Genomic DNA, 26,356 nt, shown 5'->3' on the forward strand with positions numbered 1-26,356 from the left:
TAGAGATTTGTGGACATGGTGAGGACTCTGGATTTTATTCTCTGGTGTTTCAGGGGAATTAAATCGAACAAGGATGCTCACAACTATAGTCTGATAGTGGCTCACACCAGGTTTACCACTGGGCATACAACTGGTGCTCAATGCATGCTCCAGTCTGGCGGAATTACCAGATGGACCGATGGCTCTGAGGCTTTAGTAAGCATGAGAATTCTCTGGAGTTTCGTATAAAATGGAGATTTTGTTTCAGCAGAGGTTTCAATTGTCTCTCACTGTATAGCAAAGCTCCCCAGAATTGAGTGACTTGAAACAACAATGATTTATCACATTTTGTGACTCTGTGGGCTGGCTGGGTTCGGCTGGGTGGCTCTTTTTCACATGGCCTCAGCTGGGACTGAAATGTCCATCTTCTCCATTCACATGACTGGCCCTCAACTGAGAAGGCTGGGGTTGCCGCTGGCTGGGTGCTTCTTCCTCTCCCTCCCTGCCTTCTCCCCAACATGGTCTCTCCAGCAGGGTAACTGGCCCTACTTACATGGCAGTTCAGGGCTCCACGAGCGAACATTTCAAAAGGACAAGTTGCAATATGTGAGCATTTATCTGTCAAGTCTCTGCTTCTGTTATTGGCTCATTGGCCAAAGCAAGTCAATGGCCAAGCTCAGAGTCCATGCGAGGAGGCAGTGGGGTCAGGGGGTTCTACATCAGGGTGTGAATAGCAGGGGTTTCCAGGTGGGGTTGGGGAGTACCAATGTACCAGATCACCACAGTAGGTCTCTGATGGGGCCCAAGAATTTGCAGTTTTTATGACCTTCTTTCCAGGTAGTTCCACGTTGTGTCACAGGTGTTCCAGGGGGCACACCTGGAGCACTACTTTTATCCTATAACACCTATTCCATGACACCATTATCAAAGAGGCTTTTAAATCTCCCCACCTGTCTGGGCACCAATCAAAGAGAATGCGGCAGACACCATTGCTGTCCTGGGGGGCAGACACACACGCACTGGGACACAAGATCGCTGTTCAGACACTGGCTTCTTGCGTAAGCCTGGGGCTCTGGCTTTTAGTCCTGACCGGCCCCATTCCAGCCCGGAGACCTTGCATAGGTCCCTGTTCTCTCCCCACGTCAGTTTGCTCCCTCAAAGTGAGGGGATTGGACTAGATTAGCAATGTCTAACCTCTGCAGCACTCAGGGACCCTTCCCTTATTTTTTGATCCAAGGAACCCCACATTTTGAAAGATATTTTTCTACCAAACAAACTGCAAATGTTAATTTTTTAAAATTGGAAAGCAAATTGACTTTTTACTCAATTAATTACTAGGTAAAGCTTCTGATCGGCATGGTATAATCAACGCTCAATTTGAATGCAGTTTTTTTCAATATTCAAAGTAACTGAGCCTTTCTCTGGAATCTGGGGGTGGGGAATACCAGTTGAGATCAGCTGGACAGGGAGTTCTCTAAGTAAGAACCCGTCCAGCTCTAAGTAGTCTGTGTGCTAAGTGCCTCTTGGGGACTGCAGAGTACCATGGGGACAACTCAGGGCACCTAAGGTTCCCCAGTCCATTATAGTAGTCACCGATGCCATTTGACTATTTAAATTTAAATAGAACTAAATAAAGTTGAAAATTCAATCCCCCCCCCAAAAATCATCATCAGTTCCTCTACGGCACTAGCCACATTTCAGGTGTTTGACAGCCACACGTGGCTAGTGGCTACCATCTTAGTGCACAAATAGAATTTTTCCATCATTGCAGAAAATTTTCATGCAGATGTGCTGGCCCTCTTAGAGTGCTTCTCAACTCAGATGTACATGAGAATCACCTATAATTTTTTTAAAATTGTGGTGAAATAAATATAACATGAAATGTACCATTTGAACCATTTAAAAATGTACGATTAGGTATACTCACATTGTTCTGCAACTATCACCACAGTTATCTCTAGAACTTTTCATCATCCTAAACTGAAACTCTATACCTATTAATGATTTCCATCCTCCCCTTCCCTCCAGCCCCTGGCAACCACCATTCTACCTGCTGTGTCTATGAATTTGCCTAGTCTAGGCATCTCACATAAAGTGGAATCACACAATATTGGTCCTTTGGCGTCTGGCTTCTTTACACTTAGCAGTGTTTTCAATGTTCATGTGTGTTGCAGCATGTATCAGAATTTCATTCCTTTTTAAGGCAGAATCATTTTTCATTGTATGGATTTACCACATTTTGTTTATCCATTTATCCACCAATGGACATTCGGGTCGGTTTTGCCTTTTGGCTATTGTTAAAAATGTGGCTACGGCCACCTTTCTCACTCACTCCTCTTCTGAGATGGCCAGCACTCTGTGGAGTGTGTATCTACTTTTATTTTAACCTGAGCATCCAACCCCTACACCTTGTGGCCTCTCTCTCACTTTTTAAAATAGCTTACACTCTATGTAGAATGTATCTCTCTAAATAAATCTACTTTTACTCAAAAAAAAAATGCAGCTACGAACATTGGTGTTTCAGTTCTGTTTGAGTTGAGTTCCAGCTTTCAAGTCTTTTGGGTAGATACCTAGAATTGGGATTTTGGATCATATTCTGTGTCTCTTTTTGAGACTGTCCAACGGTTTTCTACAGCAGCTGTACCATTTTACATTCTCATCAGCAATGTAGAAGGGTTCCAATTTCTCCACATCCTCACCAACACTTGTTATTTTCTGCTCTTTGATAATAGCCATCCTAATGAGTGTGAAGTGGTATCTCATTGTAGTTTTGATTTGCATTTGCCTAATGATTAATGATGTTGAGCATCTTTTCATGTGCTTATTAGCCATCTGTATATCTTCTTTGGAGAAATGTCTATTCAAGTCCTCTGCTTATTTTTTAAACTGGTTGTTCGGTTCTTTGCTGTTGAGTTGTAGGAGTTCTTTATACATTCTGAATATTAAACCCTTATCAGATATATCATTTGCAAATATTTTTTTCTCACTCTGTACGTTGTCTTTTCACTCTCTTGATAGAGTTTTAAATTTTGGTGAAGTCCAATTTATTATTTTTTTCTTTTGATGTCTGTGCTTTTGGTGTCATATCTGAGAAATCACTGCCAAACCCAATGTCATGAAGATTCTATGAGTTTTATAGTTTTCATTCTTACACTGAGGTCTTTGATCTGTTTTTGCATACAGTGTAAGGTAAGGGTCCAGCTTTATTCTTTTGCATGTGGATATCAAATTTTCTTTTTTCTCCTTTTTTTTTTTTTTTGGTAGGGGACAGGTTATCCAATTTTCTTACCTACAACACTTTTAAAACTCCTCAAGTCCAGGCTGCACCCCAGACTCTGTGGTGGGGCCCGGGCATCAGCAATTCAAAGCTCCATAGGTGACTCCCAAGGGCATCTTGGGCTCAGAGCCACTGTCCTCCTGCACTGGCACCTTCTTAGTTCCAGGTCATCTCGTGTTGGTCTCTGCATCCCCACTTTCTAGCACGAGGCATGGCCCATGGAGGTATTCATTGGGGTTTATGCTGAGTCTGGGGTGACTGTGGAGGTTCTAGCCCTGGAATTTCTCAAACACATGGGTTCCCCAGCACCTTTCATGCCCAGGGCTGTGACAGGTGCATCTGAGGAGACAGAGCAGGATCAGCCAGAGGCTCAGCCCCAGGGGAGTGAGGGTGGACTCGGGAGAGGTCACAGAGTCAGACGGTGACAGACTGTTGGGCTTGGAGGGCCAGGCAGGAAGGGGAACTCAGGGGAGGAAGAGCTTGAGCAGAGGTGTAGAGGTGAGCACATATGGAGCTGGTGGGGAAGCCTCGCTGGAGAAGCTTCCCAAGGAGGATGGAAGGAGTCATCTTAATAGCAGCTGACATCTTTCAGACCCCTGTCTGCCCACGCTTCCAACTGTTACGTCTCTGCATCTTAAACTGGGGATAACAGCAGCACTTGCCTCACAGGGCAGCTGGGAAGATGGGAAAAGCCCTGGGACCACGCCTGACACAGAGGAAGCACTCGTTTATGCCAGCTACATAGTTCCCTGTGATGATCGCCTTTAATCTCAACATCAACACTGAGAGATGTATACCGTTATCTTTAATTTTTTAAAGAGGAAACCAGGGATCAGGGAGGTGAAGTCAGTGGCCCAATGTCACCCAGCAGGAACGAGCCACGATTGAAACTCTATACTGACTCCAAAGCTCAGGCACAAATCTTCCGCAAAACTTGAGGACCAAAGGCTGGATTCCTAGGATCCAGATCTGGAAGGGGCCTCCCAAGGCCACTGTGTCTGGCCCTACTCCTTTGTTTTATAGAGAAAGACAACCAGAGAAGGGAGGTGACAGTGCAAGGCCCCGCAGCATGTCAAGCTAGGGGGATCTGGGGCTGAACCTTCTAGAAAGACTGATGGGCAGAACAGGTCACTGCCTCTGCCAGCGGTCACCACTCACTGGGTCAGCAAGCACCACATGCCCCACTTCCAGCCGGCTCAGCTGGGAGTGTGCTGGGGAGCCGGGGCATCATCCAGGAGGGGGAGGCAGCCTCTACGCTGAGCTCACCCACCTGCCTCCCCGCCTCAGGCTGGCAGAGATCACCCTGAGAGGCTCTCAGCCCCCCAACCTCCTCAGCTCGGGCATGCGGCCCAGAAACTCCCTGACAGGCCCCCACTGCAGCCTAGTACCCGCCACAGGGAGGAAGTCGGGCAATTATTGATGACCTTTGCAGGGGAGCAGAGTGTAAACTGGAATCCATTTGCCTGTGCAATCTTCATTCACAACGAATCATTGTGACCAAGGCTTTAGCACAGGTGCTGAGCCCCCCAACATGCTTTAGCCCCTGCCATCCCCCTCACAGGCTGTCCTTTGTCCCACGGCATAATCTCCTATATCTGCACAAGCTGCTGCCTCTCCACTCTCCAGCTACAACTGTGGGGTGGGCTATGGGTCAATCATCAACCCAGGTTTGGGAAATGTTAGGGAGTACAGGAAAGAATTCCTGACTATTTCCTGTTCTTTCTTTCACTGTCAACTTTTCCAACAACTGAAAGCTTCAGTTTCTCCCATCTAAATCACCCCTGGAAGAGTTAAGGGAAGAGATGAGAGTGATTCACACTTCAGAATACATAAGTTTACTTAGCCAGCTTTCTCCCTAATTCCTAGCTGAGATTCTGCCCATTTGGGGTAGGGGTGGGAATTCGGAGTGCTGATAGAAGAGGAAAAAGAAGAAAGTGGGAAGAGGGAGGGAACAGAAGTGTTCCTGAGAGAGGTGTCAGGAGTAAGGTACTTCAAACTGAGCCAAATGACTTAAATGGTACATCCCATAATGGGAAAACTGGAGAGCGGCTTGAACTCACAGTAACTAACACTCATGTCAGAGCATAGACAGTAAGTAACCAGTGTTCGCCCTAGTTCATGGGGCAAAACAAGCACGGCATAAAGACCTGCCCCTACAGCCCTCAGCTGGGAAGTCATCTGCCTCCTCACTCCTCAAAGTGCGGTCCACTTTGAGGCATCACCTGGGAGTTTATGAGAAATGTAGAATCTGGGGCCCACAAGACTTCCTAACGCAGAATCGTTGAGCAAGGTCTCCAGGAGACAACTGAGCATATCAAGGTTGGAGAAGTTAGACCCAGAGAGCCCTTGGAATTACCTGCTTCTAAGAGGACCTTGATAAGCAGCAGGTGGGGGGACACAAAGCAAGGAGGGGTGGTACTGGAGAGCTGGCCCTGAGCTGCTTTCTAAAGGAAAGGAGAGGGCAGAGGCCAATAAAAGAATGAAGAAAATTTGGAGTCCTAGTCCTGGGATCCACCACTGGGTTCCTGGTCACTAACCTGCTGTATGACTCTGCACAAGTGATTGGCCTCAGTTTCCCCTTCTGTCATATGGAGCTGATACTACGTGCTCTTGCTGGTTTTGGGGGCTGTTGTGAAGCCCAAAGGAGCGCAGATGAGAAAGCATTTTGAAAACTGTGAAACGCTGGACAGGGTGAGTCACTGTGGCTGCTTCCCAGTGTCCTCGTGAGACCCACAGAAGGTGGCCTCACAGGCAACGAAATTTACGTTTCCTTCCATAACCCTTCAGAGCTGGAACCTCAGGCTGAAAGGAAATGGACAAAGCAAGCTCACGTGAGGTTGTTTCTATCTGATAACATTTTAATATATCTGCTAGGATTTGGTTTTGAAGAAGGATTTAATGTGTCTGCCAGGATTTTGGTTTTCCATATCCTTGGACATGGATATCAGGTAGAGTCAGGTGGGGGAGGCCCCAGGGCTCCCCAGATCTCACATCCACCCAACTACCAGGAAGGAGTGGTTCCCCTCCCTAACCGCACATGAGCATCATTGGACCACCAGAATGGCTAAAATAAATGGACAGACAATATCAAGTGTTGATGAAGATGCAGAACCACCAGAACCCTCAAACACTGCTGGTGGGAATACAAAATGGTATATTTCGTAGTATACCATTGGAAAACTCTTTGGTGATACCTACTGAAGTCCAGCACACGTATACCTCAGACCAACAGTTCCACTCTTGAGTATACATACAACAGTGAGGAGTGCACACCAAAAGGCACGTGCACAAATCCCACAGCAGTGGGATTCACATTAGCCCCTCAACAACCCAAACAGCCACCAACAGCTGAAAAACTAAGTAAACTGCGTGCTGTGACGTGTGTTGTGCTGTCCAGAAGCCCCGCTTTAGGACAAAAGTACCCCATCCCCCAGCTGCAGGGAGTATTTACTGCTGACAAGTCTGAGTCCCTCCCCCAGGACTGCCCTCCACCTTACAGACCTCTTGGCAGCTGCTCCCAGTGGGCAGCTCACATCCAATAACTGGATGACACAGGCCTGAGGGGGGGAAGGAAGGAGTGGGGAGGGAGAGGGGAGCAGGGGGTGTCTCTCTGGATTTTGAGAGGCTGGGGGAGGAGTAATTAATTATAAAGCCCACGGAATGAGCTGGCTGTTGCTGGGGGCCCTCGTGCACTGGAGAAAGACAATTCTAAAAGGCTGAGAGTGATTAATCACTAATTTAAGGCCAAATGTGAAAGCCAAGGGCCTCCTTAGATGCATAAAAATGCTCCTCTCCTGCAGCTGGAGGGGAAGGAAAAGCTGAGATGAAGGCGCAGGGCTTAATTATAAGCAGAGCAGAATGTCAGAGAAGGTTGAGTTCTCAGCTCAGGATGAGTCTGCGGCACCAAGGTCAGGCCCTGCTCAGGAAAGTGGGACTTGGAAGTGACCCCCTCAGAGCCCAGAATGCCCATGATGCCAAGGACCCTCCCTCTGAACCGCCCCCTCCTCTCCTGACCATCAGAGCAAGAGCTGGGTAAGTTACACCTCAGCTGCAGGAGGCAGCTGCGGGAGGGAGCCATGTGCCGGCAGAACCAAGGAAGCAAAGGGGGGATGCGATTTGAAGGGCTGGACCAAGGTGGGGACGTAGAGTTGGATGAAGGAGTGTTAATCCAAATACAAGAATTAACACCCTGGTAAGAATGCGGAAAGACAGAAGACTATTAACACACTGCTTAGAGAAAGTGATGTCACAGCACAAGAAGTAGAAATGCCATGTCTCAGGACATGAGCGTAGGAGCTGCTGTTACAGAACTGGGCCCCTGACAGCATTGATGACAGGATCCCTGAATAGGAGGCCAGGTGGCAGCACTCACTGGTCAGAAGGTGGGTGCGAGTATGACAACTATTGGCGAGGTCAGAGTGGCAGCTGGGAGGCCCTGACCCACAGAGCTATGGAAATGGTTACTAGAACCCGGTGTCCCCAGGGGCAAGCCAGATGGGTGGTCAACCAGCACACTGCCCACTCTCTGTATTCAAGAAACCAAGGCCTGATGGTTGGGGAACTGAGGGCTGCACCCTAATAAAAAAAAAACCATGATCCCTTGTCCAATTTCCAGACCTGAGCAAGGTTTCAGGTCCACCTGACTGAAGGAGAGGACAGGTGTCCAGGAGTAAGGGCCCTTTGACCCCAGAACAAGAATATATGATGATGATTCCACCAGACCCTCCCTAGAGGGACTTCCATGGCCATTTATAAAGGAAACCATCATGGAGAAAAGGAGCACCCCGGTATTTCAAGGGCTATTAGACACAGGCTCCAAATGGACTGGTACTAGGGATCCTAAAAGTCATCATGGCCCTCCATTAGGATGGGAGCATATGGGGACCAGGTGACAACCAGATTCCTGGCTTAGGTTTGGCTCCCAGGGAGTCCACTGGGCCTACCCTGTGTGTGACTAGGGGCAGTCGCCTCCCCTGTCTGGTCCTGGTGTCCCACTGCAGGTGAAGGGCTGCTCTCGGCAGGGAGGCTGGAAGAGCGAGATGTAGCCTCACATCCTGATATCCACACTCCCCTAGGAGCCCCCAGGGGGGTACCCCTGGAATTCACCAGGCCCTGCTCAAAATCCCAGTCCTGCCCCACCCCAGCAAATGACCCCTGCACCCATTTCCTCATCTGCAAAGCGGGAGTGATGGCACCTGCTTTACACAGCGGCTGTGAGAATGCGGTCAGGACACTTCCTCCTGCCACACTCTCACCTGACAGCTGTGCTGCTGCTTCTGAGAACCTGAGAGCAGCCTAGGGGGATGGCCCACACTCGCACCCCTAGGCCCCTGCTCCCCACCCCTGGGCTCTGCCTCCCTCCCACTGGGCACCAGCCGCTGCCTTCCTGGCTCAACTGCATCCTCCAGCAATTCTCCCTACTCTCCCACATGATCGTGATCAGGGTTTCCCTACATATGGGACCTTTCCCATCAAGGGAGAAACAGGGCGGTGTTACTCTCACTAAAAAAATTCCCTCTGCAGATGGCATGCTGCCCTCAGCTCCAGCCCCATGGGCCAGCTCCCTGGCTTGTAGAGGACACTCCTGGGAAGGCCGTCCATATGCCCAGTCTCCACTCCCTCCTGAAGCCCCTCCCATCGGGCTCTGGCCCTCACTGACTACTCTGACCCCCACTGTGCCAGAGCCCCTGGTCCCTGTCTAATCCTCCTCCTACTGACGCTCAGCAGTCACCCCATTGGCCCTGACACCCGTGGGCCCCTTCACTTCTCTGACACCACACCCCAACCCGGTCCTGGGGCCTGTCCTCCTCCCATCTACACGGAGTTTCAAGGAAATCTCATCCAGCCTGTGGCTTTCAATACCTCCCTCTTCTATGTCCAGCTCCAACTCTGCCACTAAACTCTGCCTCCTAAATTCAACCAGCTCCTCAATGTCCCATTTGGATGTTGAACTGGTAGACGTGTCCCAGCAGAACTTCTAACTGCTCCCAAGCCTGCTCCATCCCTGGTCTTCTCCATCTCAGAGAGGACACCACTGTTCATGCAAATGCTCAAAGACCTAGGTTCCTCTCCTTCCCTCATCTCCACATTCCGTTGACTCTCCTTCAGCAGACCCAGAACCCAGCCTCCTGGATTTAGAAACCTGTGGGTCCACACCGCCATCATCTCACTTGGAGGGCAGTGTAGTTTTCTAAAAGCTCTCCCTACTTTCAGCCTTGCCCCTTCTGTTTACCCAACAGTCATCTTTTTTTGCTTTTTAATTGAAGTACAGTCAGTTATAATGTGTCAATTTCTGATGCCCAGCATAATGTCCCAGTCATACACATACATAGATATTAGTTTTCATATTCTTTTTCATTAAGGGTTACTACAAGATATTTAATATAGTTCTGTGTGCTATACAGAAGTTTTTTTAATCTATTTTTATATACATAATAGTTAATATTCCAACAGTCATCTTTTTAAAATATAAATATAATTTTGACATGTCACACCACTGCTAAAGCCCACCCCCACCCCATTCCAGTGTCTCACCATGTTGCTGAGAACAAGTTCCTCAGGCTTGCCAGGCCTACAGGCCAACAAGGAGGGTCCAAATTTGTTTGCTTTTCCTCACCTCCAACCACTCTCCCCACCCCTGTTCCCTGCCTGGCAGTTTGTCCTTTCTGTGTCCCTCACACAAATCAGGCTCTTTCCTGCCTCAGGGCCTTTGCACTGGCTGCTCCCTGTGCTGCGATATTCTTCCCCTGATGCCCACAGGCTTATCTCCTGCCTTGTTGTGGTCTCTGATCAATGTCCCTGATCCCAAATCATCTAAAACAGCCAGCCCATCCCTGTCACTCCCTAGCCCCTTACTCCTGTTCTATTTTTCCTTGGTAACACTCCCCAATGTTACTTTTTTTAATTAATAGACTTTATTTTTTAGAACAGTTCCAGGTTCACAGCAGAGCTGAGCAGAAAATACAGAGAGTTCCCGTATAGCCCTCCCCACCCACAAATATATACTCCCCTACCCTCAATATCCCTCATCAGTGTGGTATATTTGGTATAATCAATGAACCAACATGGGCACATTATTATCAACCAAAGTCCATAGTTTACATTAGGGTTCACTCTTGATGTTGTACATTCTATGGGTTTTGACAAATGCATAATGACATGTTGCCACCTCTATAGTATCATACAGAATAATTTCATTGCCCTAAAAATCCCTTATGCTCCATCTATTCATTCCTTCCTCCCTCTCTCTCACCAAACTCCTGGAAACCACGATCTTTTTATTGTTTATGTAGCTTTCCCTTTTCCAGAATGTCATTTGGTTGGAATCGTACAGTTTGTAGCCTTTTCAGACTGGCTTCTTTCATTTAGTAATATGTCTTTTAAGTTTCTTCCATGTCTTTCATGGCTTGATAGCTCATCTCTTTTTATCATGGAATGACATTCCATTGTCTGGGTGTACCACAGTTTATTTATCCATTCATCTATTACAGGATGTCATGGTTGCTTCTAAGTTTTGTCAATTAGATTCCTTAACATTCACAATACACAAGAGTGGGCTAAAGTCCTGCAGTAAAGAAAACTCTTGGGGGGAGGGTATAGTTCAACTGGTAGAGTGCATGCTTAGCATGCAGGAGGTCCAGGGTTCAATCTCCAGGACCTCCATTTAAGTCAATCAATAAATTAAAAAAACCTAATTACCTCCCCCTTCAACAACAACAAAATAAATAAATAAATAAATAAATAAATAAATAAAAAGAAAACTCTTTACCTTCGTTGAACTTGGTTTTTCCCAAATTTGACCATTGCCAGTGTGTCCAAGTTCAACCTCCCACCTCCTGAGGCCACAGGAGCTCATCCTTGGAGGACCTCTCTGGGCTGGGGCAGCTAAAGAAGGCTTTTTTTTTAAGAGAAGCTGAGACCAACAAAGCAGAGTGGGGGGCACCCAGGGAAAAGGAATGGTTAAATTTGGGGATTTGGAGGATGTGGGTTGGGCTGGAGTGAGGACCCCAAGAGGAGCAATGGGAACTAAACTAGGGACCTGACTCTGGTGCCCCACAGCCACATAGCAGCGGGGTGCTTAGGAGCAGACCACCTCCCTCCTCTGAGTCTCAGTGCCAGTGTCAAGCGAGGCCTAACTGCTCAGAGCTGCTGAGGCTACACGTGAGTCCTTAGGTTGGTTTCTAGAATTCAGAAAGCCTAATGCCTCCAACACCCAGACCGAGTCTCTAAACCATTCCCCATGAACTGGATCCACAGAAATGGGGCAAAAATATTTGCAAATATCTCTAACAAGGGTCTAGTATCTAAAGAACCCAAAAACCTCAACAAGAAAAAGACAAATTACCCAATTTAAGAATAGGCAAAGGGTAGGAAAAGACATTTCTCCAAAGAAGGTACAAAAGGCCAATAAGTACAGGAAAAGATACTCAATATTATGTCGCTTAGAGAAAGCAAATCAGACCCACAATGAAATATCACTTCCCAAGCACTAGGATGGCTGTGATGACAAAGCTGGACAACAACAAGTGGGTGAAGATGAGGAGTAACTGGGACTTTCACACATTGCTGGATGGAATGTAAATGGTGCAATCTAGAAAACAGTCTGGCAGTTCCTTAAAAGGTTAAACACAGAGTTACTATGTGACCCAACCATTCCACTCCTAGCTATATATCCAAGGGAAATGAAAACATGGCTACACAAAAACTTGTACACAAATGTTCACAGAAGCATTATGAATAATAACCCCAAAGTGAAAACAATTCAAATGTCTATCAGTGGATAAATGGATAAATAAAATGTGTATATCCACACAATGGAATGTTATTCAGTCATAAAGAGGAATGAAGTAATGTTACGTGCTACAACATGGCTGGACCTTATAAACATTATGTTAAATTAAAGAAGCCAGGCACAAAGATGTGATTCCACTTATATGGAATATCCAGGCAATTGATAGAGACAAAGTAGATTGGTGGTTGCTGGGAGCTTGAGGGAGGGGGAATTGAGTGACTGCTAACGGGTATGGGGATTTTTGGGGTGATGGAAATATTCTGGAATTAGTGGTGACAGTTGTACATCTTTATCAATGTGCTGAAAGCCACTGAATTATACATTTTTAAAAGGTGAAAATTATGGTATATGAAATATATCTCAATGTGTATATATGTGTGTGTATATATATTTAAAGATTCAGCCCTTTGGAGAAATGGCCGTTGCAGGTCTGAGGAGCCAGGAACATCTTCATTCCAGAAAGCGAGGACACTTTCAAAGCCCCATGTAGTTGTATGAATGGTGCCAGAATCAACTTCAAGAGGCTCCCACTGGCCAAAGATGGGACAATTTGAGCATCACTGAGAATAATAAATACAAGGACTGAAACTCATCAAATTTATAAAAATCCATGATGACAATAAAAATCAAATTCTAAAAACAAAAACAAGTCTGCTAGTAACCAAATACCTGCAAGAACGTGGAGCTGCTCAGACACTGCTTGTGAGCTGGTACAAGCACTCTGGAAAACAGTTTAGTGTTATCTACTAGGTTGGAAGATACACCTACTCCGTGACCCAGCAATTCCACTCCGAGGAAAACACCCTGCAGAACTGCAGGCACATATTTACCCCAAGACATGGATGAGAAGGTTCTGAATGGCAGTTTTCACAACAGCCACAGTCAGAAGCAACCCAGATGTCTGTAAACAGTTAAATGGATAAGTAAATCCCGGTATATTCACGTGTCGGAAAACTACGCAACGATAAAAACAATGAAAGGATGACCACTACAAAGAACAACCCGGATGCATGCATGGTAAAAAGAAAATGTTAATTGAAAAAAATCCAGACATAGGAAACTACATAATCCCGTGAATTAAAATTCAAAAGCAGACAGAACTATTTGGCTTTGGATGCATACTTATGTGGTAAAACCAAAAACAAAGCAGCTAATAACCCCAACTATTTAGTGGTGGGTCTCCAGGGAGGGAGGGGCTTGTGGTGGGGAAGGTTCCGTGGGGGACTTTTGGTGCTACCGCCAATGACCTAGATGGTGGTGATTTGGGTGTGGGCTTTATAGTAATTTGTTAAAATGTATAACCTATTTTATACACTTTTATATTTTATTTTATTTATTTTTAAATGGAAGTACTGGGGATTGAACCCAGACCTCAGGCATGCCAAGCATGTGCTCTACTGTTGAGCACCCCCACTTTTATATTTTAAAACTGGGAAAAATATTCACATCAGCTCATTTCTCTAAAACTTGATAAAGGAAAAGAATCAAGCCTTTATCCTACTGTATATACCATATTTCAGAATAATAAAATTTGTGAAGGGGGAAAGTTCTTTATAGAAGTCTAGCAAACAAAATGTTCAAATTAGAAAACACCATCCGGTGGGGAGGAAAACGTGGTGGAAACCTGATGTTAACTTGCAGCAAAGGTGGGACGGCCACAGCTCTCAGGACTCCCCACCTCTTCTGGCCCCTGCAACCCCCCTGCCACTCCTGGGAACACAGATGTCCCTGTGGACTACAGCACTCCAGCCACCCGGGCCAGGCTGTGAGCAGAGTAACCGCTCCACTGGCCACACCAATAGGGAGATAGACTTACCTATATGTGCTTTGTACGCTATTTTGCTTCCAAAATTTGCACAAAGATTCCCAGAGTTCTGCCAGGGCACACAGTTGCCTCCAGGCCTGAGTTCAGGACACAGGCCCAGCTCTGCTGCGGAACTCACCTGAACATTGGTTCAGAATGGCCTGGCGGGTGGGGCAGTCAGAGGGTCTGAGAAAGAGCAGGAGGGGGACTCAAGGATCTGGAGCTGATGCGGGCTGGGGTGCTCAACCCCATTCTACTGCTTCATAGACGCCCATCACCAAGGCAGTCTGTGGGGGCCCTCCCCACCCTTACACCCCTCAGGTGGAAATGTTGTGACTTGATTTCTCCCTGCCGAGCTTGCCCTGGCCCTGCTTGAGGAGTGGTGAGGAGGGAAGGAAGCCCACCGTGATCTGCCACCCAGCCCCCAACCCTGTCCAGGGGCACTTGAGCTGAGCTAGCTTTGCGGCTTACCAGACCAGCTGGTGCAAGGTGGGGGTGTGGGCAATGCCCAAGCCCAGCCGGGGCTGGCAGAAGGGCCCACCCAGCCAGTCAGGGCCAGTGACAAAGGGGCTGGGAAGGGGGGCCGAGGCAGGGATCCTGGGCCCTGTAGGGCAGGGAGGCCTCCCATCAGAGGTGCCTCGTCTGGGGCAGGGCCAAGTGGGGCAGGTGAGACGGCGGCCAGTCACCCAACACTCGGAGAGCAGGCGGCAGTGGCAGCCTGGTGTCCGATGAATCTGCTGATAGAAGTGACACAAGATATCCTGCTGTGGGTGGGGCCAGGGGAGGGGAGGCAGGAGTGGAGAGAGCCTTGTTCAGAGGATTTTGGATCCTGGCTCAGTAACACACTTATGGAGGAACGTTGACCAGGAGCCTTAAGCCCTTCTGCAGCCTCAGCTTACCCATCTGAAAGTGGGGTGCTAGGAAGGGGACATGAGCTTCTCAGCACAAGGAGCCTTGTGCAGGGCCCAGCACACAGTAAGTGCTCAACAAACATCATGTGTTGTCATTATGGAAGTTGAGGCTGTTGAGGGCTCAGCAGTGGTTAAGTGGGGTGAGGGGTCAGCTAAATCCTGGACAGAACCACAGAGTGAAAGCTCCAGGGGGCAAGGGTGAGGCAGGTTTCATTCACCACTGAATGGCCGGTGCCCAGTTCAGTCTGGGCACAGAGCACTCAGTACTTATTTGGTGAATGAATGCTTGGGAGTAAAACTTGGAACAAGTAGCCCCTAAGACAATTAATCTACTAATCAGATGATCCCAAATAAGAATCTGAGCCCAAATCCAAGGTCTGCCCCCTTCCTGGCTGTGCAACCCCAGGTAGGTCATCCCCTGCCCCCCACCTCAGCCTCCTCATCTATCAAATGGGAATAATAGTAATTAACAAATACCTTCATCATAGGCTACGGGCAGGGCTCAAAGCAGAAACGGGTGTGGAAGTGGAGGTGGTGCTGTCAGTGCCCCTTTATCAGATGGAGCACCCATCCCCCAGCAACTGCAGTAGCTGGCTGCTAATGGCTCACAGATGCCCCCTTCTCATGGGAGTTTTTTTTTTTTAATTGTTTATTGAAGAATAGTTGATTTACAATATTAGTTTTAGGTGTACAGCACGGCAATTCAGTATTTTTATAGTTTATACCCCATTAAAAGTTATTACAAGATCACAACTATAATTCCCTGTGCTATACACTATAAGCTTGTTGCTCATCTAATTTATACATAATAGTTTGTACCTCTTAATCCCCTCCCCACTTCCCTGTCCCCACTAGTAACCACTAGTTTGTTTTCTATATCTGTGAGTCTGCTTCTGTTTTCTGTATACATTTGTTTGTATTATTTTTTTAGATTCTACATTTAAGTGATATTATACAGTATTTGTCTTTCTCTCTGACTTTATTTCACAAAGTATAATATTCTCTAGATCCATCCGTGCAGCTGTAAATGGCAGAATTTCCTTCTTTATTAAGTCTGAGTAGTATTCCATTGTCTATATGTACCACATCTTCTTTATCCATTCATCCATTGATGGGCTCTTAGGTTGCTTCCATATCTTGGCTATTGTAAATAGTGCTGCCATGAACACTGGGATGTGTGTGTCTGCTTGAATTGGTGTTTTGACCATGGCTTCATCTCCCACTTCTTCCTTCGGATTCCTGTGCTGATTTCCTCCCCACCCCTAGGCCCACCTGTCACATTCCAAACTCTGCATCATTGTCCTTGATGTCACTTTTCCTGGAAGGCACCTTCCACCTCGCTGAATCTACCATCCCTTCCTTCCAGGCCTACTCCTGCAGAAGACCTTCCATGATCAATCAGCCCCCATCTCTAGGAGCAGGCCTGCCTCCCATCTCTGGAAGAAGTGGTCATCCCCACTCCCTGATGAGAGATGCTGGGGCATCCAGGTTAAGAGCACAGCCTATGGATCCAGACTGCATGGGTGTGAATCCTGCCTCAGCCACTTATTTGCCAGTATGATGTCAGGCAACTCGCTTAATCTCAGTTTCCACGTCTGTAAAGTGGGATAACCTCATAGGTTACTGAGAAGATTAAATGAGTAATAAATATGGATAAATAAAACAGTGCTTGGCACATGTCAGAGGTTCTCAGGCCCCCGGCACTGCCGTCCAGGGCTGGCCTCCCTTTTCTGTACCCCCAACAGGACATCCCAGTGCCACACACACCATGATGCTCAATCTCCACTTTCATGGACACTTGGCTTCTGAGATTTTCCTTCTGCAGCCCTCCTGCTACCCACATTTACCTTACCTCCTTGCTCATCCCAGTAGGTTTCATCCACCAAAAGACTGGGAGAGGAGAAACCAGGCCATGAGGAGACCAGCTGGAAACCAGCCACAAATAAAAATTCTTCAAACCGAAGTGGCAGCATCTGACTCAAATGGCATCAAATTTGTATTTGAAGGGAATGAAATGAAAATGCTCATTTTTTAGATGTCTAAGAAAAGTCCCAGGTATTATGAAATGGTGTTCTAATTAAGCTTTGTAGGAATAATGATGTTTGTTGCATAAAATGCAAACAGCACGGGATGCTAAAATAAAGAGGAAACATTCTCCATCTTGCCTGACACTTGGCCTCCTAATACCTGCCCTAGAGATGCCTCCTGGACATTTTTATGCAAATGTGAGCATGAGGATAGATATGTATATTTTTAAAACAAGAATCATACTAAACACATTGTTCTCCAGAGTCACTTGTTCAACTTGCCGATACATTCTGACCGTATTTCCACCCTAGTGTTAAGCTCTGCCCCGTTCTCTTCTCTGTCCCCAGCACTTAAAGCAGTACCTGGCACACAGAAGACATTCACTGACCAAAGCAAAGAATGAACAGCTGCCTAAAATCACAGCATCTCGAGAGGTCCTGATTATACCACCAACCCTCCTGAGGGACATAAGTAAAGCTTTGCCACACAGTCCATTCCACCCAGCTCTCTTTGCACGCTACCAAGAGGGCTCCTGTGGGAGAAACCCCTGGACATGGGACTGCCAGGTTAAAACTTTGGTAGCTATTGCCGAAAACGTAGTGCCGACCTATTCTCCCGGCTAATGGGAGAGGTCCAGTTTCCTACACCCTCTGCCACCTAAGAGCTTTATTATGATGATAACTTATTTCTCCAGTGGATTAACCTTATTGAGTGACTCCACCCTTGATCATCCAATCTCCTTTTGTCCCTCCTGAGTAAGTGAGAGGATGGATTTTATTATTTCTGAGCAGCACTAGGGAGCCAAAATCCACAAATGGGAAGCTACTCTACAGACCATGAACAGAAACAGTTCACAGATGCAAAACTTTAAAAAATGTCATTACTTTCTGAAAATGGACACAATTTTTAAAAAACTGACAACTTCAAAACAATTATCCAGTGGCCCCTCTCCCAATACAAAAGAGAAAATTCGGACCCTAGGCTCCCTCCCTCACTGGGTGGCCAGATTTAGCAAATGAAAATATAGGACACTTAGTTAAATTTGACTTTCACATAAACAACATATAAAATTTTTAGTACAAGAACATCCCAGGCAATATTTGCGACATACTTATACTTCCAAAAAAAAAAAAAAACCGCCAAATTTGTTGTTTATCTGAAAGTCAGATTTAACCAAGCATCCTGGAGTTTATCTGGCAAGCTGACTACAGCCCCCGCCCAGTGTTTAAATATCACTGATTTTTAAATAGTAGCTGAGGCCATCTGCCCCCCACCTGGGAGACAGCCCCACCAACTTCCCAGCATTAGAGTTGCCGTCCTTCCAGAGCCACGGGGGCCCAGTTTCCTGCTGGTCTTCTCCCTTTGGCCTGTCTCCCACCCTCCCACCCATCCTTTCCAGTGGTGAACCTTTGTTGGGGGTATGATCAGCACAGGACCCTCAGCTGGCAGCCCCTTCAGGGATTGTGGCTTTGGCAGAGACACCTGCCTAAGGGCAGGCCCCGGGCCACACCCAGTGCCAGAAGGATGCTGAGGTCCTAAAGCCCAACCACTCCAACGCCAGGCTAAAGGGCTCCTCCAGCTCGAGCACCCCGAGGGGCCCTGTGGGGCCTGCATCAGAGCCAGTCTTCTCTCTCTACCCTTCCTGCTTTCTTCCCCAGCTGTCCACAGGCCCAGGGATCACTCCCTGGCCTGATGATACTCCCATCCTGGGACCCTGACCTGCCCCACCAGGTCTCCAGTGTCCACCCTCCCCCTCCAGTCCACAGGGCCCCTGGCTGGAAACCAGCCATAAAGTGTCCACAGAAAGTGGGCCTAGTGCTAGCCAATGAGTTTTTTTTAATTTGGCTTTCCAGTACATTCTAGATTTTCCACATAAGCACATATTACTTTGGTAATTAAAAAATAATAATACAAACTTTTTTTTTCTTTAAGAAAAATGTAAAACCAAACTGAGCAGCCCTCCACCTACCTGACATGCCTCCACCTCCCCCATCTCTCCCCACTGCTTCTCCAGGGAGGACTCCCTCCAAATCATCAAATGCCAGCCCCCAGCAAGCTCCCCTGTCCTGCCAGGCCCACAGGCAGTTTCACTTCTCCACTGAAGTCTTTCCACTGCCAGCTTGTCCTTGCTGGGGGGTCATATGCAAATTCTAAATGGGTCCTTGTCTCCTTTAGGGAGATGAATGCTAAAAAGGTCCTAAGACTGGTAAGGAGAGAAAGTATATGATGGGGACCAACATTTGCTAACTCATTCCACAAGTAGGAGCTAGGCTACTCTGCCAGGCACTGGGGACACTGGGAGCAAGACACAGACCCTGCTGTCAAGGACTCCACAGATGGGGAGGGGGGAACCATCAAAAGACGGAGAGGATATTGTGTGAGGTGAGGTGAGCTGGGTGTGGGGAGGAGCAGTTCATGGAAGCTTCTGGAAAGAAGAAAAATCTCAGCAGACCCCTAAGGGTGAGAAGGGATGGGTAGGGAGTAGGGGGAGGGAGCGTGTTCTAGGCAGGGGAACAGCTTGTGCAAAGGCCTGCAGGTGAGAGAAGTGTGATTTATTTGAGGAACTGTAAGCAGTTCAGAGCAGCTGGAGGGCAGAGGGAGGGCGAGAAGGGAGAGGAGGCCCAGGCTTGGGGAGGGTAGCAGGGCCACAGGAGGGAGACTGCGCTTTGTTCTTGGGGCAGTGGGGAGCCACTGAAAGATACAGAGCAGGGAAGTGACAGATCACTTGACCTGCCTGCCACGCAGTAGGTGCTCAGAGACCCACTGATATGGGTGTTACCACTGTGAGCACCCACAGCCATCAGAGGCACTCGTAATCATGCACATACCAACTGCCATGCACGGACATTAGCCATGGAGTACCTAAAACCTGTGTCTCCATGAAGACAACAGGCCCCCAGCAGCCAGGTCCACAGCGGCCTTACCCTCGCATTAGAGAATATATTAGGGAATAAGGGATTCTGGAGCCTAGGTTCCAATCCTAGCTCCTCTAATTTCAAACTGTGTCACCTTGGACACATAACCTCTCTGTGCCTCAGTCTTCTCATTTGTAAAATGGGAGTAAAGACAGTACCCACCTCGTTGGATTAATGTGAAGATTGAATGAGTCAATACATGAAAAATAGTTGAAAAGCCTGGCATGGGGCAAATGCTGTGCACTGTTAGTTTTTACTACTATTACTGCATCCTTTCCCTCAAGATCCTCAGGGCCAACCACTTACAGGCACTAACTAAAGCGCCCTCCACTTCCTCCCCCTAGCCCTGAAGCATCACTCCCTTACTCTCTCCATTACTAGGGGCAAGGACACAGCCAGGCCAGAGGAACTTCTGGGTTCAAGGACAACCGGACATTGTGACCTGGGCCCGGGGCCTCTCCCTAGCTCCCTCAAGCCCAGTGGAGAGAGCACTGGACTTGGAGCCGGGAAGTAAGCGCCACCCTTGGCTCTACTGCTGACCCTTTCTGGGCCTCAGCACCCTCTCTGTAGGATGAGGAGAAGAACATCTCACAGATGTCTAATCAGCATGGCTGTCAAAGGAGCAACAGGGGCTGGGAAAGAGTTCTGGAAATGTCCATGTCCCAGACACAGGCCTTGTGGCTAGGCCAGAACCCTTGTTGGCAGCCTCCTCTTTTGGGCTGGGTTTGCTTCTTCACACAATAGTAAGATCTGTTCAGAGCTTGCCATAAGGACCTCAGAGGCTGAGGATGGCCTGGCTTGGGTCTTCCCGGATTCCCTGATGTGGACCAGGACTCTCTCAAGAGCTAGGAAAGTGACAGACACCAGTGGTCTGAGCTTAGCACCCAGGAAGAAAGTGCCAACCCAGGGCCCTGAGCCAGACCTTCACCCAGGCCTTCACTAAGCCTGGACCAGCCAGGGACTCAAACCAGGGGCCCCAAAAGACACTCTGGAGCCACTGGGACTGCTGTGTTTATCTCCAAATGCCACAGCTGCCCATGGCTTCCAGGTCCAGGATTGGCTTCAGTGGACTACCTGTTTTTGGTAGCTCTTTAGTCCTGGGGGATGGGAGGAAAGCCCAATAGGGCCCCCCCCCCTTCAGGATGCCAGCTATTTCCCAGAGTTCAAGTTGATTCATTCACTCATTCCACAAACATTTACTTGGTGCCAGACCCTGGTCAGGTGCAGGGGCGATGATAGATGAATCAGACACATTCCTACCCGAAAGCACTTCCAGTCTAGCAGGCGACAGGCAAGGCATAAATAACTAAACCACAAGGCAGACTAGGTTGGAGAACGCAGGGCAGGAGGCAAGGATCTCACTAGGGTATCAGGAAGCTGCTTGGAGAGGGTGGCTTGTGAGTGGCTTATGGACATGTGATGGGAAGGCCAGGTAGGTGAGGGATAGAACCTCCAAAATAATTGACAGACAGCTCTGTTTGCACCCCGCTATGCCAGAGCCAGGGCAGCATGAGTTATTTATGGTTGTGCCCAGAGAAAAGCGGCCACATGTGTCACTGCACGTGGGGTGCAAAGCAGGGCGGTGGAGGGTGGGGGGCAGCTGGGGCTTGAAGCTGGGTCTGGCCAAGCTCTGTGGTTTGCCACCGTGTCCCTCACACTCTGATGACCTTTTAAGCTTTTCATGGCCTCCAGTAAGGTAAAAAGAAGAAGAGAGTTCTAAGAGGCAGCAAGTGGCCTGAGGGGGGTGGGGGGCAGGGGAGGGAGGGCAGTGCCAGACAGACCATGGCTTCTGCTGTATCTGTGGGCCATTTATCATCACTTCCTTCTCCTCTCCCCACTCTCAGACCAGCTGTGGGGGAACAGATAGAGGGACAGAAGAATATATCTTTACTTGTAAACCAGACAGGACATAGGGCACACATCAGCCGCTGTGTTTCTCTCCAGCCCACTCTGGTCCATACATAGCCTACGCACCAAACTGGCACTAGCCCATCCTCCCTGCTGGTACTGGAACAAGCCAGGCCAGAGACTCGGACCCCAGGGACCTAGGTCCCACCTTCCCAAGGAATCTATTTCCTGCGTTTTCCCCAGGGTAAAGGCCTTCGCCAGCTCCCTCTCCCAGGGGGCCCAGAGCAGGGACATTCTGACACTGCTTGGGTGATGCTCGCGAACCCTGGAAACCCCAGCCGCGTGCTCACCTCTCTCCAGGTAATTGTCCGATCCTCCCCCGCGCTCTGGCGGGGGAGATGTCAGTCTCTGTGCCCACCGCAGACACGCACTCTCTTAACTGGTGCCCTCCCTCCCCATCCTCTATCCACCGGCCAGACCCCCTACCTGGGGGCAGGCGCGCCCGGCAACATCGGCGGCGCTACAGGGCAAAGCGGGGCGTCTGGGGCCCAGCCTCAAGCCCGGACGACTTCCCAGGGGAAGAGAGGCTGCGCTGCAGCCGCAGCCACCGCGTCTCTCCAGATCTCGCCGGGGCTGCGGGAAGGAGGAAGGTCAGAGCCGACGAGGCGCGGGGAGGATGAGGGAGGAGGCTTGCACAGATGGGCGCAGATTAGAGAGGCATTTTTAGCCAGCCAATGGCAGCGCGGCGCAGGGCGGCGCGGTGCCTGCGCAGGTGGAAGCGCCCCGGCTGCTGAGGAGGCAGCAACCGGCTTAGGAGGTGCCCGGCGAGGGGGGGCCCTCAGCACCCCCAGCCCCCAGGCCGGCGCCCTCATCCAAGGGGGTGCTCCCTGCAGTGGCAGAGGGGCTGTGAGGCGGGTGGGTGCAGAGGGCACCCCTCTTTCACCCTCCTCCCCAGCCCTCCTGCAGGAGCTCTGGGGACCCGGGGTGTCTCTCCCCTCCCCCTCTCTGCCCTTTCCCCACCTTTTAGGACATTCCTCCCGCCTCTCTTAATCCTGCATCTTCCGGTACATGCTGGGGGTGTATGTGGTGGGTATGTTTGGTTTATGTGTGAGCAGTGCTCTGGAGTGACGGCCCCCTCCTCCACCCTCCCACCCATAACCCCTCAACCCACATCAGCTCCTCCCAAAAGTACCCTCTTGACTCCACAGGATAGTCAGTAACCCTCTTGTCCTGGGCCAATTGGACCTGCTGTCACCAAGACAGACTCCAGGCCATCTCCTTGGGGCTCTCTGGGGACTTGTTGTGACCCTACAACACCTTCACTCTTCCTGCCTTGAACCCTGAATGCTTCTGGAAGCCTGCATACTGCAGGGGGCACTGGGGCAGCTCTGTTCACTGCAGACATGCTAGGCACTGTCTTGGATTTATAAATAGGATTTATTTGACACCTATCTATTGAGAGCCTACTATGTGCCAGGTATTGATGGGGTCTGGGCTACAGCACAGTATGAAACAGACCAAATCTCTGCCCTCAGGTAGTTCACATCTGTGAGAGAAGACAGATGTTCAATACAATGAATAGTGTATAGAGTATGCTTTAAAGTGACATGCACAAAGTAGGAAAATAAAGCTAGAGAAAGGAAAAGAAAGTGAAGGTGGTCAGGGAGAGATTAGGTCCTAGCCATTCATGGGGAGTTGGGGGCACCTGCTGAATTTGATCGTAAATGCCTCAAGTAAGTATGCAGATTCTAGTTTGCCACAAACCTCACCATTCCCTAATGTTTGCATCTGGCTGGTCACACGTTTATATTTCCTGCCCTCCCTCTCCATCCTCCTTCACCAGAGGCACTGAAATTCATGCCCCCAGTGACTCTGAGGCATGCCCAAATGCAGCATTTATTCATTCAAAAAGAATCCTCAGACCACTGACTGCATATCAGATGTTAAGAGCCTGAAGGAACTCAATACTTGGTCAGAGAGGCCAGACAGCAGTACCTACGCCAAGGATGAACGGATAGAGGGACAGAAGAATATATCTTTACTTGTAAACCAGACAGGACATAGGGCACACATCAGCTGTTGTGTTTCTCTCCAGCCCACTCTGGTCCATACATAGCCTATGCACCAAGCTGGCACCAGCCCACCCTCCCTGCTGGTACTGGAACAAGCCAGGGTAGAGACAGCCAATGTTCTAGAGAAGGTCAGAGGGCTCTGAACTAAAGCCATCCAGGAAGGCTTCTTGGAGGAGGCAGCATTCCAATGGGGTGTTGAACAATAGCTGGGATTCTGACGAGCCAGATGGGGCAGGAGGTAGGGAAGAATTAGAGAGGCCTGCAAAGCTAGGGGACATTTGACAGGGTTCTGGGGCTTGTGTCCTAGAATATTTCTGGACATCTTCCACATAAGGGGTGTAGTAGTCCCACCTCCATCCCCACCGCAGCTGTTCTGGGTCCTAGCTGACCTCATCTCTACCTGGAATTTTCCTTTGCCCCAAGAGGAGGCATGATAAGCATGTGGAGGGGAAAATGGGAACATTGACTTTCCTAGTTACTTGTTTGTTGGGTGAAAATAGGCATGTTACTTAAACTCACCAAGGTTCAGTCTCCTGATTTTAATAGCTCCTTATCTCCTTAGCTTAATAGTGACAAGTTACTTAACTGATCTATGCCTTGGTTCCCTTGTTCGGAAAATGGAGCAGCAGCAACACCTACCTCACAGGCTGTGAATCGGACACAAAACAATCCAGGGGAACCACTCAGGAGGTAAGTACTCAGTTAATTTCATTGTATTTATTATGATGATAATTGAACTTGCCTCATAGGGTTGTTGGCATGAGATAAAGCATGTAATTTGCCCAGCATTATGCCAGGATCCTAACAGTTGTGCAATAATTGGTGTCTATTATATCATCATTGACTACATGCACCCCCAAATATCTCCCTTTTGGTCTAGAACAGCACTGCAAAATTTCCCCATTAGACTGAACTTTCCTAATGTGATAGGCTAATTTTCCCAAAGGGTCTTAAAACGCTGTCTAGGATGGAAAGACTAAAAATCTGCCCCTCCCCTGCTAATACGTGGGCCTGGCTCAGTGTGTCATGAGGTGTTTTGGTGTAGACGGAATAGAACCCAGGAGGGGTATGTTTTGAAAAGGCAGTGAGGTCCAGAGCACTGGGCACCGACAGAGAGAGGACACTTAATGTCCCTTGGCAGCCAGGCATCTGGTGGAGGATGCAGGAGCGGGAAGGGCATGGGCATTCACAGGGGATGGGGGCATAATGCAAGTCCTGAGAGAGGCTAGGGGTTCACGGAAGCTGGAACTGTTTGGGGCAGTTGTATATAGGGTAATGGAGAGGGAGACCTGATTAGGCAGATGATGGACAGAGGGGGTGAGGGATCAGACAAGCCAGGCTTACTCCATTTGAACATGAGATATGAGGGCTTGGGTATAGCTCAGTGGTAGAGCATGTGCTTAGCAGGCTCAGGGTCCTGGGTTCAATCCCCCATGCCTCCATTAAGAAAAATAATAGTAATAAATTTTTTAAAAAACTATAAAAATTATAGGTAAAAAAAGAAGTTGAGATGTGCCTAGCATTGAATTAAGACCTTAGCGGCCCCAAGTCCTAAAAAAAGTGAGAGTGGAAAACACCCCACACACACATATTCCTGCCCATGTGTAATCCAAAATAAAATGTTATTTTGGAAATTGACCCAGAACTTCTATGCTTCCTAAAATGAAACTAGCTTCCTTCTAGATTTTCTGGTTGCAAAACTGAACTGAAAAACTGAAAATTGATTCCCAGTTGAACTATCCTTCCCCGTCTCCCTCTCCCTCTCTTATTTTGTGCCCCTGTCCAGAGAGTAAGACTTTCTCCCATTTGCACTTTTGCAAACAAAGTTTGTTTTCACTTTTCCAAGTGTGTTTCCCATGTCTTATCTCCCTCAACAACTTACTTTTCTCAGTCCCATTAAGTTCTGACTCACCTGGGATTCCAGGGGCCTTTGCTCCCACTGAGAGCCCCAAGCCATCCCTTGGTCAGAGGCCTCCTCTGCTAGCCTCTCCATGCCATTCTGAGCAAGGAGGCAGGCACAGCTCTCCCCAGTGGAGCTGCAAATGCAGACATGACAAAGAGGATATGTAGACAGGAGGGCAGACCAGCACGAACAAGCGTGTGGAATCAACCAATCAATCAATGAGCAAATGGTCATTCATGTCATATGCTTACCCTGAGAGACATGGAGGGAGGTGGGGAGGACTTAGATTCCCTTTTGTTCTGTCCAATATGGAAGGCTTCGAGGAGGTGAGGTTTTGAGTTGTTTCTCTACTCTCACCACATCTCTGGTTGGAAAGGGAGGGCAGGGAGTATGTCCCAATTTTGGGAGAACAGGACTCTGAGGCCCAGAGAGGAAAAGTGACTTGTTCAAGGTCACACAGCGCATCAGTGACAGAGCTGGGCTAAAAACAGATCTGACTTCTGGTCAGGTGCTGTCGTCACCAGATTCCTCTACCTCCCCCGCAAACCTGCATGGAGGTGGGGCAGGACAATACGGGGAAAGCGACTGGCCCAATAGCCTCAGGGTGTTTTATTCTCTGAACTGCCTCCCAGCAGCATGCACAGAGGTGAGCAGGAGACCCCCAAGGGACCAAAGTACTTTAAAAAGATACTCACGGCCCCTTCTGCCCCCTCCTTATCTTCCCACCAACTGGCTTCATACTTGCAAGTTGGTTTCCCATCACCTGCCTGGTGGACAGAGCCTGTTGCCAGCTGCACCTTGAATCCAGGGACCAAGATATCAGGAGTC

At 48.6% G+C, this 26,356-nt stretch overlaps 1 protein-coding gene across 1 annotated transcript in view; it reads right to left on the bottom strand.

The window, feature by feature from the left end:
- The window catches only part of PACSIN1 (protein kinase C and casein kinase substrate in neurons 1), a 43,792-nt gene extending 21,561 nt beyond the window's left edge, over nucleotides 1-22,231 (bottom strand). Inside the window, exon 1 of the mRNA XM_006202096.4 lies at nucleotides 22,040-22,231. The gene's annotated coding sequence lies outside the window, so the exon portion shown is untranslated. The remainder of the gene's footprint in view (nucleotides 1-22,039) is intronic.
- Between the last annotated feature and the right edge of the window lie 4,125 nt (nucleotides 22,232-26,356).

The sequence above is a fragment of the Vicugna pacos genome, chromosome 20, assembly GCF_048564905.1.
Source record: "Vicugna pacos chromosome 20, VicPac4, whole genome shotgun sequence".
In the NCBI taxonomy this organism is placed as follows: Eukaryota; Metazoa; Chordata; class Mammalia; order Artiodactyla; family Camelidae; genus Vicugna; species Vicugna pacos.